Genomic DNA, 10594 nt, shown 5'->3' on the forward strand with positions numbered 1-10594 from the left:
GCTAGTAAAGCGACCAAAACGCTGGCTTGCATCCATAGATGCTTCTCAAGCAAATCCCGGGACGTCATTCTCCCCTTGTACTCGGCCTTAGTGAGGCCGCAGCTGGAGTACTGTGTCCAGTTTTGGGCTCCACAATTCAAAAAGGCTGTGGAGAAGCTTGAGAGAGTCCAGAGAAGAGCCATGCGCATGATCAGAGGTCAGGGAAGCAGACCCTACGACGACAGGCTGAGAGCCCTGGGGCTCTTTAACCTGGAAAAGCGCAGGCTCAGGGGTGATCTGATGGCCACCTATAAGTTTATCAGGGGTGACCACCAGCATCTGGGGGAACGTTTGTTCACCAGAGCGCCCCAAGGGATGACGACTAGGTCGAATGGTCATAAACTACTACAAGACCGTTTCAGGCTGGACATAAGGAAGAATTTCTTTACTGTCCGAGCCCCCAAGGTCTGGAACAGCCTGCCACCAGAGGTGGTTCAAGCACCCACACTGAACACCTTCAAGAGCAAACTGGATGCTCATCTTGCTGGGATCCTATGAACCCGGCTGACTTCCTGCCCTTTGGGCAGGGGGCTGGACTCGATGATCTTCCGAGGTCCCTTCCAGCCCTAATGTCTATGAAATCTATGAAATCTATGAAACAATTGCTAAGTCAGATCCTCAGCTATAAAATCAGCATAGCTTCACTGATGCCAAAAGAGTTATGATGATTTACATCAAGTGACATTCTTGTCCAAATTGAAAATGGGGGGACTGAAATCTTTAAGGAACAACTGCTACCTTGCAGCCATTATCCAGAAAAAAACCTATTTGGGGGAAAAAATGAAACCTCTGAATTAATGCTAGTTTGGGTTCTGTGACAAGAATGTGCTGCTGCAATACCCTGTTTCAGGGTCTAAACTGTTAATGCTATAATAAAAGTTTCCATTGCTTCATACAATGAAACACACAAGGAAAACATGGATCACATTGTTCGAACCATTTTTTATTAATATCTTCCTACATAAAAAACATATTGAATATGTGCTGGGAAAAGGGGCCTGCAAAATAAAACTTTTGTAGACATATTAGGGAGAAAGCAGGTCTATTAACAAAGTCTAATACAGCTTCCATGAAGTTAATGGGAATCTTTCAGTGAGTCACTCCTCATGAGGAGAGGAGTGAAATGAATAATTACTCTAAAACAGAAGGGATCCTGGACTCCTGTTCAAAGTTTGTCTTCAATTTTAGACAGTTAGCAAAGGAGGAAGTCCAAACAGAAATGGAGGATGGTAAAGAAAACCAGTTAAGTTGCTGGAACTGAACAATGCAATTAAAGGCATGATAGGATCTGATGTACGATCAGTACAATCACACTTCCTGCTATGCCATGCGTGCATGGCAGGAGGCGCAACTATGGAATCCAGCATCAAATCCCAATCACACCATATTGCTGGTGCAGGGGGAGCCCAGGATCATGATCATGGGATCATGATCCTGGGCTCCCTCTTCTTTGCCAGATTGGGTGCTTGACATTCAGCTAATTGCTAGCTGGCTTCGGGAATCCCTGCGGCCATTTGAGCCTCCCCAGTGGTCCCCAAACCCAGACAACTCTCACCTGATCATTGGCAGATGAGGACTTACCTTGTGGCCTTGAGTCCCGGGGCAGTCCCAATCTGCAATCAGCTGGTAGGCATTACCCCAGGGTTCCAGCCTTGGGGTGGTCCCTACCAGCTAATGATCAGCTGATTGAAACAGCCCCAGGGTTCAAGATGCAGGCCCCGCCCCCGACAATCTACCAGCTGAGCGGCTCTGGAAACCACCACAGAGTGTGCTGCCCCAGGATTCCAGCATCATCAATTCTTTGAACACGTTGCCGGTTGTTATTTCTGGCGTGATTAACACCTTAATCACACCAGAATAAAGACATGTGCCAGGGGCTTGATAGAAACCTATTTGTGATTCTCATGACTACAGACGATAAATGGGTTTTACCTCTGGAACAGCAAAAATTAACAACACCTATTGAAATATATGAGATCAGAATAGGAGAAGTAAGAGAAATGAAGCAATTTAGTCTCCAGTGTAGATAAACAATTGGACTATTAGAATGAAGACTGGCCAAAGTAGGATTCAAAAGATCTGGGATCTGTTTTCCCAGCTTAGGTATCATCTTCCTGCATGACATGGGGCAAGATATTTAAATTCTCCATACATCAGTTTCCCAGTCTTTTCCACCTCCTAATTCTATTATTAAAATGAGAGAGGCTGGCTCTAAAAATTAAAATAAAAATATATGCTTGACAAAGGAAGAGCACAAACCACTATTTAATGGCAGTTCTCTGCTTTCCTTCCCCCAGATCACTGAAACTCAGCCCATGAAGGAATCAATGCTAGCAATATTTGCAGGTTGTAAGTACTGGTCTAGTATGTTAACTAACCTGAAATAGATTGAACAAAATTCCTTTGTAACTGTCCATGATTTGGTTTTCTGGACTCTTTTATGTAACCTAGGGATTTTTTAAGTTTATATGTAAAAAAGTTAGTGGGCGCATCTACATGAGATGCTAAAGGCACAGTAGAATTAGTCTACTGTCTACTGGAGTCACAAAAAAGCATGTGTCAGCACTACTGCGCAGTAGCGCCAATTATGGTGCATTAAGTTAGTATACAGGTATTAAACTTAATGTGCTGCAATTACAATGCATTAATGAATGTGGCGACGTGCCCAGTGTCTGGCGCACATACACATTATCTATCCATCTGTCCATCCATCCACCACTATGAGTTAGACAGTTACATGCATAACGCTTTGAGCTAAACCTTTCTAAATGCTTCAAAGTAAGATTAAAGATGATCTGAAACAGAATCAAACAGACATGACAAAATGGGAAGTTTTTTGACACAATGCTAATAAAAATGCTAGACTTTAAGCTTAAGATAGTATAGAAAAAGTATTTTCAGAGCTTACTGAAGACTGAGCAGAGCCCAGAAAGCTGGGATTTGATGGACACCTGCTGAAATTCTGTCATTTTGCTCTTCTTGCAGCATTATACTGAGAGTATTGGGAAAATGTCTGAATGTTGTTCAGGTGTAAGTAATCTCTAAAAAATTGTTGAGACAACCAGTAATAAACACCAAAGATCCAAAGAGAATTAAAGGTTTGTGGACAAACTAAATATTATGGGACAACAAAATGGGTAAAGACAGACAGCTTTCTGTCTGAAGATATGACCTTAGTTACCCTTACCTACCTTTAATGCTAGTAAGTGTTATGATAGAGACAACTTTGCAGAAGTTTGGAATTGAATACACAGTACTCTTCAATACACTCTCTTAAATGTGCTGACAAGGGATTGCTATATCTAAGTTCAGGAAATCTAGGTTTAGTTCTCACCTCTGTTCCAGATTTGCTGTGTGACTTTGGTCAAGTCCTATCATCTCTCTGATCCTCAGTCATCAAATATACAAAACTGGACCATATGAAGTGCCATACTGGGTCCAACGAATGGTCCATCTGGTTCAGTATCCTAGTTCTGACAGTGCTCAGTGTCCCTTTCTGAATCCCTTGTTATTAACCTGTGACCTCACTCCCATTCCTGTTTTCTTTTTGTTGTGCCAAGCATTCACTTGATGTGTCCTCAGTGGGCTCCCTTCTTAAGGGAGGCTTTTAGTTTTCCGTGGTGGGCCAAGGCCCATGACCCTGTGGCATATCAAACAGACCTGGCCCTGACAGTGGCAGGAGTGGATGCACATTGAACCAGTATATCTAAAGTGATCTATCCTTGGATCACTACTCTCCCTGGCATCCACCATTGTTTCTAGAGGGGAAACAATAATACCTCCCTCCTACTCTCTATATATTTATCATGCAGTGCCTAATAAAATAAGCCCTCAGTCTAGGTAGAATTAGTATTATTTCTATTACTTCTACTACTGCCAATATGCTATTTTGTATGCAAGTCTTCTTACTTAAACAAATATAGCCATGTTAAGATCAAAACTCAAATACTATTGGTGCACTGGTGAAAATATGTTGATTTTGGTTGATGGGGTGGCAATAAAGCCTCTAAAACCTACGGAGGAACTCCAAAGACTGACTACTGGAAATGATTTGCTTAGGACATTTGTACAGGAATATAGAAGCTTTTGCCCTTAAGTTGCTAGTTTTAATGCAGTCCAGAGGCTGGCTGTTCTTGAATGTTGTTTCCCTTTAGTTCTCCTAGTGCACATGGCTAGAGTGACAGTGCCGTAAAGAAGCCACAACCACAATTAGGAGTCTCACTGGTGATCAGTAAAGGAGCGGCTCTGGAGATTAAGCTGTCCCCAGCTATTTCAGTGTTCCTGTGGGCTAAGTACAGACAGTCAAAAAGCCTGAGGCTGAATCAATTCAATCTTCACAGGTTAGTTTAAACTGTGTAGATTGAACCAATAAGCAAGTGATCAGACATTCACTTCTGATTCCAGAAATGCAGCCACATGCCTGCAGTGACCCAGGCCAGAAGCGGAGAGGTGCTAGAGCATACTTTCCTGCTCAGCTGCAGTAGACACATTGAATCTGGAGGGGATCTGGGAAGGAAGTTCAAAAAATTGATTTAACCTAAATCAGTTAAGTCTGGTGCTACATGCATCCGGGTTTACTGTAAAACAGTTTTGGCCATTTTGAAAGCAGTTTATGTGCACTAAACTTCTGTTGTGTTACAGATTTGAACCAGTTTCTGATCACCTATGCCAGTCTATGTGTAATTTCTGTTCCTAGCTGTGAGGTTCGGGCTGAAGTCCAGAGAGAAGGGCAGTGTCAGAGAAACTTGCACAGCTCTTTGAGTGTTTATACACGTGCTCTGGGAGTGTGTGGGGAGGTGCTTTAATTTGAGCAGCTCTGAAAGCCTCTAATTAAAGCACCCAGAGCATTTCGTGTATCAGTATCTCTGCACTGAAAAATATGTGGGGGTGCTTTAATAAACCTTATCGAGCAAGCTTTAGTTAAAGTGCCCCCACCACCATTTTTCAGTGATGGGACACGGATACATGAGATGCTGGAGTCTGCTGGTGTACAGTAATTACCATGCTCCAGGAGACTCGATTAATAAAGTCTGCTCCAACACACTGTAATTACAGCACATCAGAGCAGCCTTGCTGCATGTGTATAAGTGCCCTGTGTGTCTTCTGATACTCAGGAGAAGCAGTTTCCCTGCCTTTGAATAGAAAAAATAAATAAATAAAAGGATTTTTTTCATGGTTTGGTGCAGTTGTGACACTCATTTGAAAACTTTTCTGAACTGTGAAACAGGACCAAAGTCACTGAGAACAGATTTCTGTACAAGGCTTCTGCTACTTCCAAAATCCATTTAGATCCCAATTATCACACAAACAGCCTCTGTCTTGGTATCCTGGCTAGAAACAAGGAGATTCACACTTCATGTCACTTGTGTAACACCAGTCTAGCTCCATCAACTTGGATAGAATTGCTTCCAATTGGCACTTGTATGTGCAAAAGGAAAATCCAAACCACAAAAAGCAGAGGCATGTGCATGCGGTACACAAACAGAAGAGTTAGCCAAATGCTTTGCAAACCTCATGAAACATTTTAGTTCAATTTGTGGGATAAAGGGTTAGGTCAGTTCTTATTTTATCCCAATCAGTTAGCCCTGTAGGAAACCAGTGCAAGTGATAGCTTTTACCTCTAACCATGGTCAAGTCTATTCTCCATAAATCAGACATGGCTTAATGAATTTAAATCATTTCTGGCAGCCTGATTGATTTGGAATGGCAGATACATGAAATCGCAACAATCAAGATTTATAAACGAAACATTGATTTAACTTCAGTGATGCTGTGCTATTGCTAGAGTACCATCGTTTGTGGTTTTCAGAATGCTAACAGCATAGGAAATGAAAGAATGCATACAAAAATAAGCATAAAAGGCCACCCCTGGCCTGCAGGTTGTCTGTATTAAATTAAATATAACCTCTTTGCCATATCCAAGAAAATAAAACCAGTTTTAGCATGCATACAGAAAACCAAAATGTTTCCTTTGGGACCAGAAAATATGCCTATATTTTATTCCATTAGCTTTCAGATGTTCAGAGTTACAGCTGTTCAGTATTTAAGGTTGTGTCATATCACTAACCATTCCTATTTCAAAAGATGGCAACCTTGAATTATCAGCACACCTTCCCGGAATGTGTTCCTACTGCTCCCACTCTTACACTCTCAGTGGTAGCTGCCACTGCAGCAGCCCTCTTACAGTACTGAGCAAGTTGGAGAAGGCTCTTTTATGGAATAGACATCCCCGGTGCTCCTTGGACAGGTTCCCACACAAGCTGCTGGACAGGGCTTTCAGACTTGCTGTCTCATGAGGACTGAATCAGGTATGCTGGCTCAGATTTCTTTATAGCTGCAAGTTCTCTGCAGATACAGAGCCAGATTTGCAGCTGTTGTATGCTAGCCCATCTCTGTCTCCTTCAAAGGACCAGAATGCTTTACATGAGTTGAGGATCTGGTCCTACAGGCTAGAATACAGCCCTATTTTCCTCCTCATCAGCAGAGACCGGCGCAGAAGGAAACACACTAATTCTGCTGTGGAAACAGACACTTGACAGTAGGTAGGAAGCACTGGAGCAAGTTTTCTCTGCCTCTTGCTGGGGCAAGTGTTTTAAACAGAAGAAGAGGCAGGAAGCTGCATGCAGTCTTTGGGCCACGATTAGCATGGAGTCCCCTCTTGTGCTATGGTCTCATATAACTTATGTGAATAGGACTTTTCAGTCTTTAAGAGCAGCCATCTCCAAGGGCAGGCAACCATTTTTTGCTCAGTTTACCAAAGATCATTTCAGAGGAAAGGCACACACCTTGTTCTTTCCTGGTTATTCCCTTAATCCAGAAGGAAGGTAATTCTAGCTGAAAAGACATGGCTGGTGGTTGAAGAAAACATAATGGCCATCTGCGCAACCATGGCAACATTGGGATGGTCACTCGGTGTTCACTACCAAAAACATGTTTTTTAAAAAGATGTTCTGATTCTACACTGGTCCTGATATGCACTCACCAGACATTTGTCCATAAAGGCACCAAAGCCATTGTTTGGCAAGAAGCAAGACACTGGAATAACTGGATGAGTTCATAAGCGTTCTGAGTTGAAGAGGGGTGTAGGTTGTAGCTGTGTTGGTCTAAGGATGTAGGCAGACAAGGTTCTTAGGATGTTCTGAGTTGAAGAGGCATTGGGAACAGCTTTGGCTGTGGGCCCCCCTTGGCCGTGTTCAGGCTGTCTCAGGAGAGTCTGAAGTTCACTTTGAGCTGCTCAGAGCTGCTCCTGGGCCACCCACTACTCACAATACCATTTCAATAGTTAAGAGGCAGCAAGGCCTACTGGTCCAAGTATGGGTCTTTGGAATCCAGGCAGCCTGAGGTTTAAGCCTAGTCTCTACCATTGATTTTCCTTTGCAGCCTTGTTCAAGTCTCTTAACATCTCCTCTGGCCAACTCAGAGCTTGGCACTGTCAGATGTGCAAGGGCAGAAGGGTGACTTATTCAGGTCCAGTTTTACACATGGACTAACTACCTGCCTTTGCCACTACTCGTGGTGACACTCAGTTCAATGACAGGGCAAAGAAAAGCCAGAGGAAAGGCAGGTCAATAGCTCCAGCACTTTTTCTGCACTGACCAACAAGCAAGGAAGAGAGGGCACACAGTGCCTCTTATACGCTGGCAGAATTGCTGATGCTTCAGCAGTGCTCTTGATACATATCCCATCCTACTTCAAATTGTCAAGTTGCAACAATCAGTACTGTCACCACTGCCTGATGGCCTTTACAGAATGGGATTGTGGCTTCAGCAATGTTCTCAGTAGACAGATGTCCGCATCACACAATGCAAGCGCTGGGAACTGTTGTGGCCCCAGGCCGCTCTAACCTAGGTAGGGGCTGGGGCTGATAGAGGGTAACCTACCTCCTGAGCCAAAACTGGGCAAAAAGCATTGAGAGCAACTGCCACTCATGATCAGTGTTCTCCATTAGTGCTGGAGTTACAATGGTTCACAAATTGACCATGAATATCTTTTATGGCCAGTAACAGATGGGGTTTGAAATCAGGATGGCTGTTCTCATTTGAAACACTGGTATCACTGTTTCATCCGAGGAAGTGAAGCACCACAAAAGATATTAAAAGGGAATTTAGGTTATTTTTTTCCCTACCAGCAATAAAATGCATCTAAAAAACCCAGCAACAATGCAACATATATGGGGGTGACCAAGGTGACCTGAAAGAGCCCAAGGGATGGCGGTAAACCTGCCTGTTACTTCCCTTGCAAGATTTCTGTCAAGGGGAAAGTGGTGTCCTCACATATCCATGGGTGCTGTCCTCTCCTGACTTCCAGGGGTTGTTCTGCCATTGGATATCATCCTCTTGCCTGTACTTGACTCTTCCACAGTTCAAGGAACAGAGGAGAGGAGGGGGAATGGAGTCCTGTTTGCAACAGCATGAAGAACCAGGTTCATTTCTGCTTGGAAATCCACCAGTGACAGGCATGCAGGTAATGCCTAGCAGCTGATCCCCTGGGTTTTCTGCTTCCCACCTCTGAACCATCTCCTAATCAAGGAGCTCCCTCCCACCATTCTCATTGCAGAAGAGCTTCTGCAGGCTTGTGCTGTGAGACTCATCCTCCCTATAACGTGGTCCAACACAGTTCCACCCGCTTTAGCTCCCCCGCACCACGGCTCAAGACAGGGAGCATCTAGCCCCACATGTTATACACAATAGTTATGCCTTGTGGGGTGATCAAAGGCTGGAATGTTGGCCCAAACTTCCATGGTTTTGTGCATTTTATTAGACCCTTATCATTACTTTGATGTCAGTTTTTAGTGGTTTAATTATACAGTAGAAATATTACTTAGGTAAGCTAGAAAGATCTGTCCTTATGACTCAACCAGCTAGTTCTTGTCCAACTGACTGTATATTTAATGAATGTGTTAGGCATCAGGTCTGCAGTCCTGCCTCAGGCAAATCTCCCATCAAAGTGAAAGGGAGTTATATCCATGCAGGACTGAGCTCAGAGTCAATAGTGTAAGGCTGCAGTTTGGGTAACGAGTCAATAGTTATGAATTTTTTAGTAAAACTGTTAAAACATTCTTACGCCTTCATCAAAAAATACATTAACATGCACCTCTTCCTATAAAAAGTCTCATTTGTCCCTTAAATGACAGGGTTTGAGGCTCATTTCTAAGAAGGAAATTAGTACAAACATTAAGAACCACATTTTCAACAAAACCCCCTTGGAATTTCCATCCTTTCTCATGGGAACCTGAACTTCTGAGCCTGTCAGACAGATTGAGTGCAGGCAAAGTACGCATATATGAGCAAAATGGAAGGCAGCCACAGGTGACTGAGTGTGAAAAACTGCAGGCTCAAACTTAGAGGCTGGACTGAGTCATGACAATGACTAGGAACAATAGAAGTGATTTTCAGAAATGATCCACCTTGGCCTAGCTCTATGCCTACTGAGGCCAATGGTGAAGCTCCCATTAACTTGAAGAGTAGCAAAGTGCTACTGAGTGCTTTTAAAACTCCCAACCTATAGGCCCCAATTCTGCCACTAGACAGACATGCACTGAATCTCCAGACATCAAAAAGAACCTGGCATGCACAAGTGGTAGACAAAAATGGTCCCATCAGTTTACTTTCAACCACTTTAAAAGGGGAGAGGGGGAGTTGCCACTTGGGTTGCATACTTGGCTCTGCTGGGAACTGTAATTTGGATGAAAGGTTGAGCCACAAGCTATTTGGCACACTGTGGCTTTGAAGGAAATAAACTCTGGCCTCTGATGAGTGATCCCTTCCTGATGGCTGCAAGAAGTAGCACTTACCTAGTATGATTCAGGGAATACTGCAAGTTCATGGTGAAGCGAAACAGAAATGGTGAATTGACCAGAGAGGACACAATTTTTTATTTTTTTTGCTTTGAAACCAAGGCAAAGATCCTACCTAGCACTCCTGGAAATAAATCCTTCTTATAGAAATGAAAGACTCTGGTTTATTTATGGAACAATGGACATAAAAAGGGAGTTTGTTCCAGGAAAATGATCAAAGAATAAACTCAGTTTTCTGGCTAACGTTTTCTTTTTATTGGTTTTTAAAAACATTTTTGGAGGGTACGGGGGGAATTTAAGAATCTTATTACCTTTAAAGGAGGTTTTCCACCCGGCACTTTCCATGGTACTCTGTGCTGGGTGAAAATGTATCTTGTACTTGCCACATCTGTATTAAATTATCTACTTTTTTCATTTTACAAGGGAAGATGTGAGCAGAACATTAGTCAGCTGTCAGGATACATGGCTGCACTGCTGAGCTGAGTGCAAGCGAATATATTCTACAAAGCTGCAAATCTAGCACAAAGGTACCAAAGGAGAGGATTTTGTGTCACCATTTTTACCTACTGTGGTTCCTGGAAGGCAGCTTCCAGTAGGCTTTGTTTTGACTGCCTTCTGCTAGGATGATATTTAAATCTGATTGATGGATCTTTCTTCCACAGAAACACCATCTCCTGACTGGAACATTAGAGATAAGAGCCAGAAAAATATTAGCAGCTGTAACCTGCTATGAAGTTGAATACTGTGAAGACACCATGA

Source organism: Alligator sinensis, unplaced genomic scaffold (genome assembly GCF_000455745.1).
Source record: "Alligator sinensis unplaced genomic scaffold, ASM45574v1 scaffold207_1, whole genome shotgun sequence".
NCBI lineage: Eukaryota > Metazoa > Chordata > Crocodylia > Alligatoridae > Alligator > Alligator sinensis.